This window comes from Eupeodes corollae, chromosome 1, assembly GCF_945859685.1.
Source record: "Eupeodes corollae chromosome 1, idEupCoro1.1, whole genome shotgun sequence".
NCBI classification, from domain to species: domain Eukaryota; kingdom Metazoa; phylum Arthropoda; class Insecta; order Diptera; family Syrphidae; genus Eupeodes; species Eupeodes corollae.
This window is the reverse complement of record NC_079147.1, coordinates 19,120,784-19,137,987: the sequence shown is the minus strand read 5'-3', so window position 1 is coordinate 19,137,987 and position 17,204 is coordinate 19,120,784. Positions and strand designations below refer to the sequence as shown.

Genomic DNA, 17,204 nt, shown 5'->3' with positions numbered 1-17,204 from the left:
TCAATGCTGTCCAAGATGCTTAAGTAGGTTGCAGGTGCACCAGCCCAGAGATGAGAGTTATACTCAAGCTTTGGACGTATAAAAGTTTTGTAGATAACAGCCAGATCAGACGGGGAGAAAAACGTCTTGCATCGCCTTAAAAAACCCAAACATTGCCTTTTTTGGGAATAGGCCGGACAAATGCAGTTTTCCATCTGTTTGGAACGAGAGGAGTAGGACAGATGAAAAAGGTTACGCAGTTGTTTTGCCAGCGTTGAAGAACTGTTTTTATTGTTATAAAATTCTTCAATGGTAAAAATTTCTAGCTTGTCACAGTAAAAGCCCTTTGACTTTTTTCACCATCATTTTTTAGAGCCATCATTCTGTAGAGAATCGATAGCCCTTCTGGTGTGTAGATGTTACATAATAAGCGTTGAAATGGATCTGGTGAATATATCTAATTCTCTAGACATTATCTTTCTCGTTCGAAGAAGTTTTAGAGGTATTCATTCCCGAACTGATTTTATAAGCGTACAAATAGGCAGCACGAGAAAGACTAATTTTAAAGACATATGAAACTGGCGAAAATTTTGGGGACACTATTGCGGTTTTTCAATAGTTTCTAAAAAGACAATCTGAACTAAATTCCGAACTAAAGCAATAGTTCTTTGGGATTAGGTAAAAAGTCTAGAACAGCTTTTAAATATTAATTTAGTTTAAGACAAGAAGTCAGGCAAATTCATATCTGTTTTGATATTAATATCTTAAGTTAATTGAGTCTGCATATTATGATCAGTTTTTGACTCAAGTCCTTTTTGCAAAACTTTCGATCGGATACTTAACATAACTTTAACTGAAGACAAATTGAGATTTATTCATTGCTTACAGTGAATATTGAGAACAATTATAGATAACCTTTTTCTATTAAATGGATGTTTTAAGCAACAAGTTCTTGAATTTCTATAATAAGTAAAAAGTTTTGCACTTTTGGATCGTCAAGAAGCATTTCCTTGGTTGGCAATCAAAAATTGAGGATATCGTTACTGTAACTCTTGGTTTGAGCATACATAACTCACTTTTTTGGATTTCTCGCCAAACAGCATTTTGGAACAAAGTTTCGGTTTAAGGATCAAATTCATTCAGAAAAGCTCAAGTCCTTGAAATACATCAATATAATCCAGGTTTTGGAGTAAAAATCATTGTCAGTTTTGATGCAAACTTCGGGAGCTATGTTAAGGACAGGAAAATCAAAAAAGTTATTTTCAAAGGATTCAACCTGTCACTTTTTGGTTAGATTTTTTGGGCTAATGTTATGCTACTATTAAATGTTACATTTTCAAAAATGATTCTGGTGCAATTTTAACGGCAAATTGATTGCGCTTTTAAGCCATATGAGTTTTTATGGTTGGAAGGATTACTATAATTGGCTGATGAGGCCTTATAATTTAACAGCTTTGAACATTTAATCTGAGCCACTCACCATCGTTTTCAACAGCTTAACTTTTCAAGCTAGCCTGAGACGAATTCCTCACAAATATCAAGGAGTAATGGCGTACAAAGTTGACTCAGAAATTTATTGATCGCTTAGTAGTGTGGTCCTTTGAGTAGTTCGAATAGGGGCAACCGTTTGGTCAAGTCAACGAAAAAAATCGATGCATCAGAGGCTAAAAACAACTGCACGTTATTGTTCAAAAGCCTATACGTCCAATTATATGACATTTTTCTGCAGGTAGGGGAGTGGTAGCATCATTAGAAAAATGTGCATCGGAAACAAAAAATAAAACATCGAAAGCAGCTGGTGCAGTGTTTTAATCAACGGGCATCTACTGACGACCGAATTCCCAGAGCTTGAATTCTTTTGTGGGGAACTGTGATGGTATACCAAAAATCCAGGCTCAATTCTTATTTGATAGAATAAGGCCGATGTCATCCAATTAATCCGTCTGCTGTACCAACCAATCAACGAGATTAGGTTAAGATGGGTACTAACGGGAAAACCAACACACTTAGACCAATAATGGATCTGTTGTATTACCACATGGATCTTAACCCCTCAACTTAATAGTTAGAGCTAGCTAAAGACAATCGAGTCAGTAGATTTATCGCCTCAATTTTTCTTTAAATGCAAACTTAAAACTTTGTAGGTTTTCGATTTGGGTTAAAAAAGTTGTCAGTTGAATTATTCTTAGAAATTTTAAAATTACCAACAATATTTTTCATATCAAGAAATAGTTTAGTTTGAAAATCTAGTTTTGTTAAATAGATTTTAAGCCGACAATTTTTTTTACCAATTTAGTAGCATTTCTTTAATTTTTACAAATTGGATGAATGAAATTAATTTGAGAGATATCGAGAACCGAACATCAATTTTTACCAAATTTGCGTACATTTTTTTTTAGATTTTATTTTTATGAAAAAAACTGACTGTTGGATTTAAGGCATTTTCTCGGTTGGCAATAGTAAACAATTTGAAGCAAATATTAACTGCTGGGACACATAAATTAGTGATGAAAATTTGAATGTGCGTGGTTAAAAAAAAGTAAGAATATTTTAACTTAAGCTCTTGTTTCTGAACAAAACTCGGGTTTGTCGATTTTTCGCCGATCTCGAAAGATCTAAATATTTAATGAATTATAATTCAACGTATTTTGTTAAACATTAAACTCATCCGGGTTTTCAAAGAAAAACCATTGTCAGTTATGATGCCCATTTTCATTTCGGAGGCTGGACTAGGAACTGAAAAATAGAATTCAGGGATTAGTAGATCTAAGAGATCTTGTGATTTGACAACTTTAGAATTTTTATCTTTGACCACTCCGACTGATCCCAATTGCTCAATATTTCGAGCACTAGCCTGAGAAGAATTCAGCATTAACATCTTAGACTTTCCCTTACAAGGATGAATTGACTTAGAAATTGTGTTATCGCTTTGCAGTTTGGTCATAACAGAATGTTTCGCATTTTAATATCGGAGCCTGGTGGTTAGGTACAAATAAACAAATAAAAATTCTACATCAGTTTTGGTCAACTAAAGTTAAGTATCTCACTCCGCCTTCCTAAGCGCTGCACAGTATTCTGGGCATAACTTTAGGCGCTAAAAGAAATCTAGTTCTGGCTTAAAGAAAAGGTAATATCAACATTTGATATACGGATTTTCTTATCATTGACACAACAGTCACCTTTGGAATACCAATTACTACATGTAAGCTTTTGCTCAAACAAGACGCTATAAAGAAAACCAACAACAGGTTGAAGAACATAAACACCTGTTAGGCCGTGATATAAGGTCAAGTTTTATGAGATCAAATTGTATTATATCCTGTACCATTTAAAAGTCAATCTTGATGGAAGCTGTTTTTTTTAATCAATAAATATCAATATCTTCAATTTCAATTTGTTTAAGTGTAACGAGACCAATTGTTGACAATTAGCTTTGATACATTTTACAAAAGTGAAATAAGGCCAATTCTTGTTACACTTGGTTTTTATTTCACGACACCCTGTCAGGCCACGGCAAATATTAGGCCTACTCAATTTGGTAAGTAGAAAGTACGTCACTTGGCTAAACGTATTCTTAAATGACGTTTTTAAGAGCTGTATGGACGAGTAAAAAGAAGGAACACTCACTCTGTACATGCTCTGCTCTAGTTTAAAAAATAAGAGCATCCTAGTAGAATTTTTCTGATCTTAACGATCTCAGGCACACTTATATCACTATAGTTTTTTACGTATCGTAATGAACTCTAATTGGTTTCATTAAGATCGGAAGTAAGCGTCAAAATTCTTGTATTTTCACAATTGCCAACAACTGGCTTTATTGTGTAATACTCCATCAGGAGCAGCCACTTCAATATAAACTTCGGTCAACGCTGGGTGGTTAACCAATTTTTTGTACTCAAGGGCATTGGTTTGAACTATCTATGGTTGATGCAACAATCGATATTTCGTAGTTCAAATTCCCAAATCCTTTGGACGCTTTCTTTTCTGTGAAGAACCAAAAGTATACCAACAATCCGAAAACTATTCAAGCACTCAAGGCAAATATTATCCAAGTAATTCGTCTGCTACAACCCACCCCTCAACAAGGTCTTGAAAAAATTGAGTGAGGTCTTAAAAACTATTGGGATGGGAAAAAGAGGTTTTAAGGTCCAAATCATAAATTCAAAAAAATCTATGCTTAGGAATCGAAGAGCTATCAATTAATTCGAAAAAGACTTTTAACTTTTAAATTTTCAGACTTTATTTGAAAAGAGAAGAGTAAAAGTGTTTTACCAATATTTTCATTACAATAAACTTCTTTATTTTCAAAATATTTATCAAAAGATTAATTTATTTTATAAATTATTTAACAAAACCTTTTCAAAAGAGACACATTTTTTCGAAAAACTGTTAACTTTGGATACGACGTCGATAGATTAAAAAATCTCTACAAAATCAGATATTTTTCAAATTGAGAGCAATCAACGCGTTAACGACCTGTTCTTTGGTGAACTGCCTTTGCATATTACTGAAAAGCTTTTCGAAATTCTAAATATAATCTGAAAACTTTATTGTTTGTTGAAATAAGAACAAATACTCGTACTTTGCAAAATAACAAAACTTTTCACTTTTCAGAAAAGACTTTACAAATTTGAATTTATTGAAATGTAATTTCGAAAGTTAAAGTGTAAGGGTGCATAGTTGCAAAGTGAAAGTGTTTGGTGAAATACAAATCGATCCACGAATTTCAAGTTTGTAAGCCTCTCTATAAATTATTTTTTTTTCATGGAAAACCCATTTAAACTAATGTAAAGCTTTTGGAACTTGTAAAAAGTTTAAAATTATTCGTATAACATATGAATCAAAAAATTCTATATAAATGTTTGGTATAAAAAGGTGTTTTTTTTTGAGCTGCAAAGCTCTTAAACTACTACCATAAACCCTTTTCCAAAACTTATATGATAGTGAAACTTATTTAAAATTTTTTATTGCGAAGACCAGAACATCCATACAAATATCGAAGACCAATGTAGAATTGGCTTACATGCTTAGTGCTTAGAATAAAGTCGAAGCTTTTCTCATTTATGACCTTTTGCATTCAATCATCAAACAAGAATAATAATTTTGACAGTTTGTTTTCATAAAAATGGATACATCACGTGAATGTTATAAAAATACGATTTTATGTTAAAATGTTCGTCCTTGGTTTTCTCCATTATAGCCAAAAGTAAATCTAACAAGTTTTCATGACCAAAGCTCTTAGCACCAGTTTTTAAAAATTTCTTAGGTTAATAGTAAAAGTTCTTTTATTTTTCGTAATCTTATTTAAGATTATGTTACTAGGGATTAAGTTATCTCATAAACTTAAGCATCTTAATATCTATATTTTTTTTTGGAATTTTAATTTTATCAAATTTTAACCTTAATCCCAAACAACAACCAAAATAAAAAGTATCCTTGCCAATTTTGTTTATTATTATTTATTTTCTTATGTTTGTAAATAAGTTTGGCAAAATATCAAAAAGACTCAAATCCACTTAACAAGTAAAAATAACACTCAAATCCCTATACACCTTTCTTTTTTATCGCTTTTATTTAGTAAGTACACATCATGTCTGCTACATATAGCTGAGTACCTATTGGACCAGATAAGCAGCTTTGGCTCCTATATTTCTTTATCAAATCTTGTTTTCACATCATTTCACTTCCGCCTTATAATATTTACATCCTTCTATATTCATCGTAGACTTATAGATACACTTGTAACTTTTGGTATGAAAATGAATGTAAGAGAAACAGGAAAAAAAAACAGATACATAGGTCCTCGTTTTCATCATGATGTTGTGTTCATGAGTTATGAAGAAAATCCTCCTCCAAAGTTTTCACTTTTTCCGTTCTTCACTTTCAGTTAGAGAGCAAAAACAAGGCGAAAGAAAAATACAACTGCCCATAAATAGGTCGTCACGGAATTTCCATAAAGCAACAAAAAAGGTACATTTACCCCGGCATATCGTTTTGTGCAGTTGTAGTCCCGCCAGCCTCCCCATTTTTATTTCCATACCGAACCCATCCCCATATCCTTAAAAATGTTCAAAATAAATCACTTGCCACCACTTCATAAAATTAAGGGAAGCACAAAAATATTTCTTCTTTTTTTTAAGTCCGTTTTTGTTGTTGTTTTTTAAATCTATAGATACTGATAGGTACTTCTACCCCCTCCCACCCTACAAATCAATAGATCGTCCCTATAGTTTGGTCGCGTGAGCTTGACTGAACCCCCTCCGCCTTCAACTGAATGTACCGAAGCCAATTCAATTAAAAATACTCTAGAGTCTAGGGAGTATGTAAAAATTTTGTACTTTAAGTTCTCCAAAACCGTGCTGTATGATGACGATGATGGGCTCCATTCGATGCAGTAATTAAAAAGAAAATTCCATTAAATCCAGAAATAATTATTAAAGGAAACAATAAATCGAGAGACAGAGAAGAACCAAAGAGATTACTACAATACGAAAATAGATTACAACAAAAAAAGAAAAAATATTTTTAAAATTTAGTTCAGCTGGCAGATAAAACTCGTCATATAGAGGGTGTTGCCAGTAGTTGTTCAAATATTCAATATGTTCACACGGGGGTAGGCCTTTCTGATGCCGAAGCCGATATCGCTGCCGATGCCGTCATTTAACTCACAAAATGGATTTATATTGAATTTAGCACAAACATTTTTCTTCTATTTTCATTTTGTTATTTTTTTTTGTTTTTTATTTTTAGATCGATTTGAGTAAAAATAAATATACACAATCGATCTATGTTTGAATTATTTATGCAGATTTTCACACAGCAATAATAATAATTGCGGATTTACAATAAAAACATAAGGAAAACAGCATAAATAAAAAGAATAAAATAAAATAACATGAAGGAAGGAATGAATGAGGAAAATCATCCCCAAGAAGAAAATGTATGCAAAGTGTTCAAGTAATTGCTGAATAAATAGATCCACAGAGAATATGGGATTTATTGTTGAGTGCAAAAGTAAACGTATGCAGTGCCGATTATGGCGAACGATGACATATGTAAGTAGGGTTACCAATTCGGTTAAATTGTCATATATTTAAATTCAATCAAACAATTGCTTTTATTTATCTATTGGTCGACAAGGTTTTTTTCCTGGCAATAAAATTGCACTATTTTGATTGAATTTTATGGCTATCACATCAAGATTTGAAATTTACTGATTAACTATAAAATTAAAGTTTTAACAGCAGTTAAAATGGATGTTCGAAATCAGTACTAAAAACTAACTCCAGTACGCAAAGCTATGAAAGGTTTCCAAAATGTCAAAGAGAATCATGTGAAGACTGATGACTAAGGAGAATATCTGATGAACTATGTTGCGTTTTACCTTTGCCAAAAATCACTGTTTTTGATCGTATTCAACATTTTAAAAGATTACAAGTGTTATTAATACATCAAATCAGAATTGTTAAGTTTGTATAATGAAGCGAAAATTAATTTGTTAATTGTATTTTGATTGTTTAAATGAATCAAACAAAAATTTAATCTATATCATTTTCTCCTTTTTCTGAAAGCATGTTGTTTTTTTTTTAACTTGAACTTTTTTCACAAAACTCGAAATAAATCTATCGAGCAAGATGGCAAGTTTTACAAAGAAATTATTCTTAGATATATGTACATATATGTAATATAAAAATATCGAGAACTTTAATAAAGAATTTATAATTATTAAAAAAACTTGTTAGCATTAATAACCTTCCTTTTTGTAAAATCCCAACTTAATTAGGAAATGTTTCCTTCTTTTTTAATTTGAAACAACGAATATAAAAAAATATTGTTAAGCATTTATCACAGTTAACAATTTGTTTGACAAATAAGAACTATAACATTACTCAAACGGAATTACACATTCTTCAACACTGCATTCTAAATGTTAAAATTGAGTTAAAAATGGAGCAACGTGCCAATCAGCCATAGACGCAATCACCGTTTTGGAGAAAATTTTCTTGATCGCTTTAATTCCCGAAGTGTTGGTCAATTTCAATCAATAATTTGCCACCGAGATCTTGTGATCTAACATCTTTAGATGTTAAAGATGATCTTTTCTTTGGGGCCACATGAATAATTAGGAAAATTATAATGTTCGAAAATTGATTCCAGACCTTCAAAATTTATTTCCTGGAGGTATCGAGGACATACCTTCGCAAATAGGTGAATTTGTTTTTTAAATTCATTTAAACCATGCTTTCTGATATATTTTTCCATTTTATATTTTTTCCCACAAACAAAACAATGCTTTTTTAAATAATTAAGCTATCCTAAATTCCAAATTCGCCTTTAAATTTTATCATCATATCACGTTTTTAAAATATGCCTAATTGCAAATGCTGGAAGCAACTTAAAACTTAGTTTTTGAGGCTTAGGTTAAACTCAAAATATCTCTTAGCATTAAATTCTATTAAGATTTTGTAAATTGCAAATCTTTTTCAATGAAACCAATACAATTTTGGACGAAATTTAACTAATCGTTTTTTTTTTATGAATCTAAAAACTGGAAACAAAATAATTGTCACCCCTAATATTTTACGAACGAAGAACGATTTTATCTCCAAAATAATTGTATTCAACGAAGAATAACGTTTTTGAAATCTGGTAAGATTTTGAGAAAAGCCGAATTGACAGTTTCTTACAAAATATAAACACCAAACAAAAACATTACTTAAAGTTGGTAAACATGATTTTCAATTCAAACATCTTTTCAGAAATTTAAGACATTATCTTTAAACTAATTGCATTTTATACAAAAATATTGTGAATTTTTTATAAAAATCCGACACTAATTTATTTTCGTAAAAATTAAGTTCTTAAGTTCGATTCTCCAAACCTCGTAAACAAATGAAGATATTGACTTCAACATCAAATATTTTTATAAAAATAAATAAGACAAATGGACAGACGGGATGGAAAGTTATCAGTATGGGTCGCATCCCAGCCTTTTATTATTAAAATGTTCGTGGTGACAAATTTTTGTTGAATGGACTATGCTTTAGTGAAATAGGCAATTGCATTCCTGAAATAATTTAACCGTTATACCCGCGCTTATAGAAATGCCCATGAGTTTAACCTAGAGCCCAACTTCGGCCGTACTATGAAGAGATTCATTTTTTAGCCGTACTAGGAGAATGTGAAATGCCTTGCCACGCTCTATCTTTCCCTGTCATTCCTATGTTCAGAAATTCGAAAATAAATGCACACCGGAACATCCTATCCAACCCTTCCCTCTTTTCGTAATGCTTAGACTGTGTCTGTGCCATAGTAAAGGCATACAAAACCTTTTTAGTGTTCGCTAATTATAAAAAAACACACACACGCACGAGCAGACATCTTTTTAAAAATCTTTTATTTCGACTCTAGGGACCTTGAAATTGAAACGTCGATAGATGAAAACATTTTCAATTCGACAAATCGAACCTATTACAATAACTGTAAGTAATAGGTAAGTAAAATATGACATTTTTGGTTATCAAACATTGAAACATTAAGACAGTATATCGTGGATAAAAAAATGATTTTAAAATCGGTTTAATAGTTCTAAAGAATACTTAAAAACAACATGACAGTTCTATGGGAGGTACCCTTCTAAAGCAATACAAAAACATGTTTTTTTTTTTGAAAGAAGACAAGTCAAGAAAATTGACTTTAGAGAAAATTTAATATCTGTTCGTTTTTGAGAAATTTAAATCTTCGATTTTTTACTGTAATTTTTCGTCTTCAAAAATTTAAATTTGTCCTTATGCCAATCGGCTTAAAACATTAATTTCAAAGCTTGCACTCAATCGACCCAATGGGTTAGACTGTAGGGGCGTGGACATATAGACAAACGAAATCGGGGTACCTAGTTTTTTCATCATCTCATCGTCATGTTTGATTAAAATCTCAAGTTTGAAATTTGTACGCATGCAGTGGTTGGCACAAAGTTGGGACCACATAAATGATTCATTCTATTGCAATGTTCCAAAATCGATTCAAGACTTCAGGATTAAATTCCTAAAGCTACCGAAGACATACATTAATTATTTGGGTATAGTACTTAGTTTCTAAAAATTCTCATAAGGTATGAGCATTTATTTGACCTTATATGAAGTGTTGAGCAAACCTTGAATTTAATACTTTCACAGTTTTGAAGAATTCGTTCTGGACTTAAATTTTAACACAAATTTCGAATCCAAACTTGAATTTTGACTATTTGCTCAAGTTTTCAACATTATTATTATATTTTTTAATACATTTTAAATGAAAAGTATTATTATGAAGTTTTTAATATGGAACGATACCTTTAATTGGGAGAGCTTTTAAAATTATTGGGTGAAAGAAACAAATGTGTTTTATTCCAAAAATGTATTATTTCAATAGCTGAGTTTCATCGTAAAATATTTTACATAAAGTCGAAAAATTTCAAGTTATGAACTGGGCTGAACTGAACAAGGTAATAAACTTAAATGTAGTCAAACAGCAGTCTTTTTGACCTTTTAAAGTCCTAAAAGGCATTTCAAAGTAAACTTTGAATTGTATAAAATTATTTAATTCAGTAAGTCATATTATTATCAAAACGGCGCACTATAGCTCTAATTGGATCTCAGGCTAGGTTGCCCTGAGATCGCCATTTCTACCTAAGTCATATGATGGATATTTTTGGACCAAAGCAATTTTTTTATTTTGTCGAACAAATTCAGTAAGAGAATTAAAATTACCTATTTGAATTATTTTAAGTGCCTGGAGTACACATAAATTAAATAAAACTTAAAATTGACTTTTAAGTGACTAAAGCCTTTAACAAAACTGAAGAACTGATAAAAGTCAATTATTCTTTTCCTTTAAACATGTTTTATTATTTAAACTTTAAAGTTAATTTTAAAAATTCAAAAGTCCGTCTGAAATAAATCTTTATTCTAAAGTCTAAAAGCATTCACTAAATAACTGTAGTTTTTTGAAACCTTTATTTGGTACAAAGCAAAATATGGTGGCAACTTTGACAGGACCATATATTTCAGTCTGAGTTAAGATATAAGTAGTATATATGAAATTTGATAGAGGTTGTTTACTTTGTTTTTGTTTAACAAGAATTTGAAAAAATTCACGAATATAATGTTTGAAAAATTATTTTATAGTGTTTTTGGGAATAATTTGTTTGTTGTTTCTTTTTTATATTTTTGTTTTGATTGAGTGTAATACAATTTATATTAATACAGTATGCATGCAAATGTTGACTTAGTCAACTATAAATTTGTTTTTATTGCATTCACCACATAAAATTACGACATGTCAAATTAAAACAAAAATTATTGGTTACATGATTTAGTTATTTCAATTCTACACAAGGCCAAAATTCATGTTTTAAATTCAATTTGGAACGCAATAAACTTTATATTTCGTATGCATTGGATTGTTTTTTTTTTTTTTTTGAAAATATCTGGACGATCTTGTATTATTTTTAATTCTGGGTCAACAATTATAAATTTTATTTTTAGAATAACATTTTTTTTTATAATTGTTAGGTTAAATAAAATTGTTTGTTGGAAGAAATTTAAGTATAAATAAAAATAATATAAAATATTGCCATTTAACGCTGAATGATTAAAGTGCTAATTTGGTAAAAGTTACGATTTTCACTGCTTTGCAATAAAGTTGTAGAACATTTTCTTCAAAACAAAAGATATTTGTAAAACAAAACAAACCAGCAACAAAACTCAGTAATTTCAAAAAAATCCAACAAAGTTACATTGTTTTCGAAAACATAAATGTATTTCTATTGGTAAACAATCGAATATCTATTATCTTCTACGGAAACTGTTGTATTTTTTTTAAAGCAGAAGATTTTATTTTCAAAAATAGAAGAAATTACAAAACTTATTAAAAATAACTTGAAATTAAACAATGTTTTTTGATTCCAAAATTTTCCAAAAAAAAAATATCAACTGGATTATGTCAAAGCTTAATGTTTGTATTATCTCAAGCTAAGACTAAATACTATAATTTTGAGAAGCGACTAATATTAAATTTACATTCTTCAAAGCTGTTTAATGCCCAAAATAATTTTTAAAGTCTAACGAAATTAAAATGCTGACAACAAATATTTTACTGGTCTTCAAAAATATGTGTTTCTTCCTCAATTGTTTCATTGAAAAAAGCTACTTTTTTGTTACATTTGTTTCTCTGAATCTGAACCATCGAAGTATAGACGTCTATGTAGGGGTTATACATATGTAGCAGGACGAAATAGACTGTCAATGTAACTCATGAATAAGTTTCAAAAAAAAGTTGATTCAGTATGCAATTGAAGGCCTTCTTCAAACTTTCCATAACACAGAAACATGAATGATTGAGAGTTGTTGCGAATCAATTTGCATCAACTTTTGTATCTTCATATGAATAACGTTTTTTTTTTTTAGACCCTATAAATAACGAAAGCAAAATTTTTGTAACAAGCTTTTCAAGTATTGAAATTGACAATTCTACCAGAATAATTAAAAATGCTTTGGTTTATAGTTTTCGTAGCATAACTTAAACTATTAAACTTTTTAATTTGAATGAAATTCCAACTTGAATTTGGTATATTTATATTTATATCAAGAATGGATCCTGATTTTTAATCAGGGGGGGGGGTCAGACCTTAACATACAGACGAGTTTTTACTTACCGTTTAAAAATATTCTTTAACCAAATTTAAATAACATATTGTGCATCTTAACCTTAAATGTACACATCTTAAGGGCTAAGTGACAACTTTAGTTATTAAATTATTTTAGAACGGTATTGTCCAGCAAGGTTTAGTTAAACTATTTAATTAAGTAGACTTTCTTATTATGAAAGCATTCTAGCAGTTTTCTAAATGCATATCTCATATTTCAGAGCATAACACAATATTTTAGAGGGTTTTAATTGCTTTCATAGAGAAATGAACATAATTCTTTTGAAACTTCGCTTTCGTCCAAAAAAAATATATACTTTTTGTTGCCATTTATATTAATGCCAAAATCGCTATAAAAATTCAAAAACCAAGAAAATGAGACAGAATCTGATATCAAGAATTTTCTGCTTTTTTTTTACGGAGTTTTTTCGGACTCAATTTTCGGGAGTCTATTACTACTATCGCTACTAGTCTGCTTACTTGAAGATTGGAGCTGATGCTTCATCTTGAAAGAGCCATCAAAACTTTAAAATAGTAGCGAGACATATTTTTGGTTTTTGAATTTAACGAAATAAGTGCATTTAAGGACTAAATTTCCCTGAATATAAAATAAAAACAAACTAAGGTAAACAAATAAATAAAGTTGGAAAGAAACTTTTATGTGGCAGTCACAAATTACACCTTTTAGAAAATCGTTTCACTTCAGTTCGCAAGAGATGCAAAGCTTTTATATTAATAGATATGAAACGTGCATTGTGTTTTTTAATTAGATATTAGTTTAACAAAATTGTCATTTTTGTTGTTTTTGGGACATTTATATCCTTCAAATTCGTGTTTAAATCTCAGTTCTAGAACATCTAAAGCAAATTGCCTTCAAAATCTAGATTTCTTAAGGTTGTTACGACCTTAAAAGCTTCATTTCTGCAACAAAAATGTTGTTGAAAATTTAAATGTCATTTAAGAAAAAAATAGTGACGTTTTCGATCATCAAAAATTATCATCAATTTGAAAATTGGACCATCGACAAGAGACAAGATTATTGAGATTTTATTAAGTTTTTGAGAACATTTGAAAGCAAAATAACGGCTTTATGAGGGGTACCCTTTTGGAGCAATACCAAAATATGTTTATCTTGTAAAAATAAGCCGAATTTAGAAAAAAATTAGAGAAAGTTGCAAAAAATCAATCGCTTCATTTCTGAAAAAATTAAAATTTTCAAATTTACACCAAAAAATTTGTCTGGGGACTGCTTTTATTTTTACCATTAAAATATGAAAAAAAAATACCTTAAGTTAATCGGCTTAGTATACTTAATATTTAATGGTCTAAATGTGCCAACAAGGTGCAATTGACTAAAGATGTAAGGCCTCTAGAAAATTTTGTCGTCATCAATTGTCAAAATGGTGGCAAGAAATGGCAACAGTGGATGACCAATTTTCGAAGAAACCATCTCCAGTGATAAGGCACATTTTCTTTAATAAGTGAATTTCAGCATTTGGGCGAATGATAATCCAAAAGGTGAACGACCGTGACAATTGTCCGCTAAGATCATGGGTTTTTTTAAAGACAAGCCAGCAACAATTCAAGAGATAAGGAATGAAATAATTTGGCACATTAACGGCATATAAGCTCGGCCGCGTAATTGAAAAATTTGGACGATCCTATGTGCTGCAGAGGTCTCAGTGGCCATTTTTCCTATATTTTGTCCCAATCATTTATGAATCCTGCCAACATTGTCATTTTATTAAGGAATGACAATGAATTCCTTAATAACTTGAGTTTTATTCAAATCAACATCAGCCTTGAAAACGTAACCACCCTTTAGAACTTTGTTTTTAAAAATATTTTAACATTTATTTTAAAAATATTTTAATGAGAACTAAACTGGCGCCCTAAATAAAAACGTTGGTATGAAAATCTCCAAATATTCATATATATATATCCTAAGGTTTGATATATAAGGTTTAAATGTACGAAATACTTTTGCTTACGATCTGAAAATTGTCAAAAAAAAACCGTCTTAAGACGTTTGGAAATAACGGCCGCAACAAAAAATTCAGTAAATTTTAATATTTCTGAATTGAACGATACAATATGCTTAATCATGTTTTAAACAAATTAAAACAAATATACGTAAATATTATTAGCCAAACAGATCTCTTTCAATTTAAAATTTTTATAAACCTAACCTTTGTGTTGAAACCCTTATTTACATGGCTTTAAACTGCTTTTGATAAATTGAGCACGAACTAATACAAGTGAGAATGGAGGTCATTTATTAAAAAATTATAGTTTTTTTCCACCTAAATAAAACATTAAAATTAATAAAACAAGAATCTGAAAACAAATTGTTTAACTTTAATTTATTAGACATGTTTATGTTTTCAAATCTTCATATTAAAAGATTTATTAAAAAACGTGTCTCTCTATAAAATACGTCCTTCAAAAACATGACGGACTGCCATAGGATCATCTTTTTACATTTTTTAGTCCACAACAAATTTTTGTTTATATTTTCATTATCATTTTTCAAATTATATTAACTCCTACGTTACTCAAAAATTAAGTTAAGGGGTCGAAAACATTGAAAAAGTTTATGACTACCTTGAAAGATTTTTTTAAAGTTTACTAAAAAAAACTAACAAAAGTTATCATTATTCAAACCTTAATTGTTGTCCGGGTCTTTCGCCATTTAGACGTTTCGGTCTCAGTTTCTGTTTCCATAATTTCATCCATATTGTTTCCGATTCGTTTTCCAATTTTTCAAAATAAGATGATCCTTTAAATTTTTGTGTTAATATTCCAATTATTCCAGTGTTAAGTTAAGTTGTGTGCTTTTTTGTAATTTATTTTAATCTCACATTAACTGATGCATTGAATGGAATTTTTTTTTATTTTTATTTTGTTTTGTATTTATTTGGTTTTTGTTATTTTGTTGTTTCAATTTTTGAATTAAATTTAGAAAATAGAGTGGGAAAGAAATAAAATAAATATTTTTAGATTTTTATTTATTTTGTTTTATTTCAATCTCAATCTCATTTTTGAAATTTTATTTATTTATTCTCAATTCCAATAGAATTTATGGAACTCATTTCTTATTTTCGTTTGCTTTTTGGAATTGTAAAACTTTTTTCTTTTGATTTTTTTTAAAAAATGCCTTTTTTTAAATTAAAGAATTAAAAAAAATCAACAATCACTTCAAATTCTTTGCGGTTATTTCGTAATGTGTTGAAAAATTATCAAAACTAAACAAAAGAATTTTTGCTTCTAAGAACAAAAACAACAACAAAAATTAATAAAATTTAAATATATTTTCCATGGATGATTTGGAAGGTATTGATGGGATATTTTTAAAATAAGACAATAGACTATTTTTAAAAATAGATTTTCACTTGATCTTGAACAAAGTAGAACGAAGAGTGAAACTTTTAAATATTTATTTCAATACAAGTGATTTTTTTTGTTGTTGTATAAATTAAAATATTTTATAAATATTAATGCACTGTAGAATAATTTGTGATGTGATATATATAAAATATATTTTCTTGTTTGTTTAATCTGTCACTGATGTTAAATTTGTTTGTTTCACTGTGATTTGATTTATATTTTGTGTTTTCTTGTATCCGTGTGTTTTTTTAAAAGGTTTTGGTTTGTGTATATTTTTTAAAGGGGTGAAATAAATTATGAATCTTTTTGAATGAAAAGAGAAACAAATTTTGATTATTTTTTTCCAAATTTCAAAAATTTACAATAGATCCTCAGCATTTTAGAGACGATTCGTATTGTATGAAGTCGCGAAAGATTAATTTATCCCATCCACACACACCGTACACCAAGTGGTCTGAGGTGATTCTGTGAAAATATCGCAAATTAGCTAGACCGGACTCCTACCCGCACTTAAAATTTCGAAATGATGAACCAAAATTTTCATTGGAAAAAGCATTGCCAGCCTCCTCCACTAGCTCGAGAATCATCGCGCTCTGAGTTTTTGATATTCAGGCAGATTCACAAAAGATTCACAGAGATATGGTATTTTTATTTTCGGTTTTTTTTTCTTCGTTTTTGAATTTATGAAAATTACTTTAAGGTGAAAAGTTTATGAATTTAATGATGATGATTATAAAAATTAAAATCTATCTAAACTAAGAGAATTCGAATTTCGAAATGAAAGAGAAAATTTCTAAATAAAAACTTATAAACTTTGCTGCGACGAACGGCGACGGCAACTTCAAAACGGCGATGGTCGACGACGACGATGATAGCGATGAGGAAGTTTACACTTAGTCCAATGATCGCGAAATGAAGTGATCGCGGAGTAGGCTAGGCCGTAATACGGTTAGTCTATAGGCAGTTGTCGGTCCTCTGGTAAATGTCTCGAAAGCCAAAGTCCGATAGAACCGATCAAAAGAGTTTTACAAAAATAAAACAATCACAAAGAAATTAAATGAAAATAAGTGAATTAAATATAAAATCACATACACATCAGTTCTTTGTTTCGATTACTTTTGGATGTGATTGGGGATGATCAACATCAACATCG

General features: G+C 29.8%; 1 protein-coding gene across 8 annotated transcripts in view; it reads right to left on the bottom strand.

The window, feature by feature from the left end:
* LOC129941912 (tropomodulin) overlaps positions 1-17,204 on the bottom strand; it is a 233,501-nt gene that overhangs the window by 148,199 nt on the left and 68,098 nt on the right. The window contains exons 1-2 of one of the 8 annotated variants that reach the window (XR_008780945.1): positions 16,414-16,549; positions 15,329-15,530 (exon numbers count right to left, since the gene is read on the bottom strand). The exons of the other annotated variants lie outside the window; for them this stretch is intronic. The gene's annotated coding sequence lies outside the window, so the exon portion shown is untranslated. Of the gene's footprint in view, positions 1-15,328; positions 15,531-16,413; positions 16,550-17,204 lie in introns of those variants that run through there. 8 annotated transcript variants of the gene reach the window in all.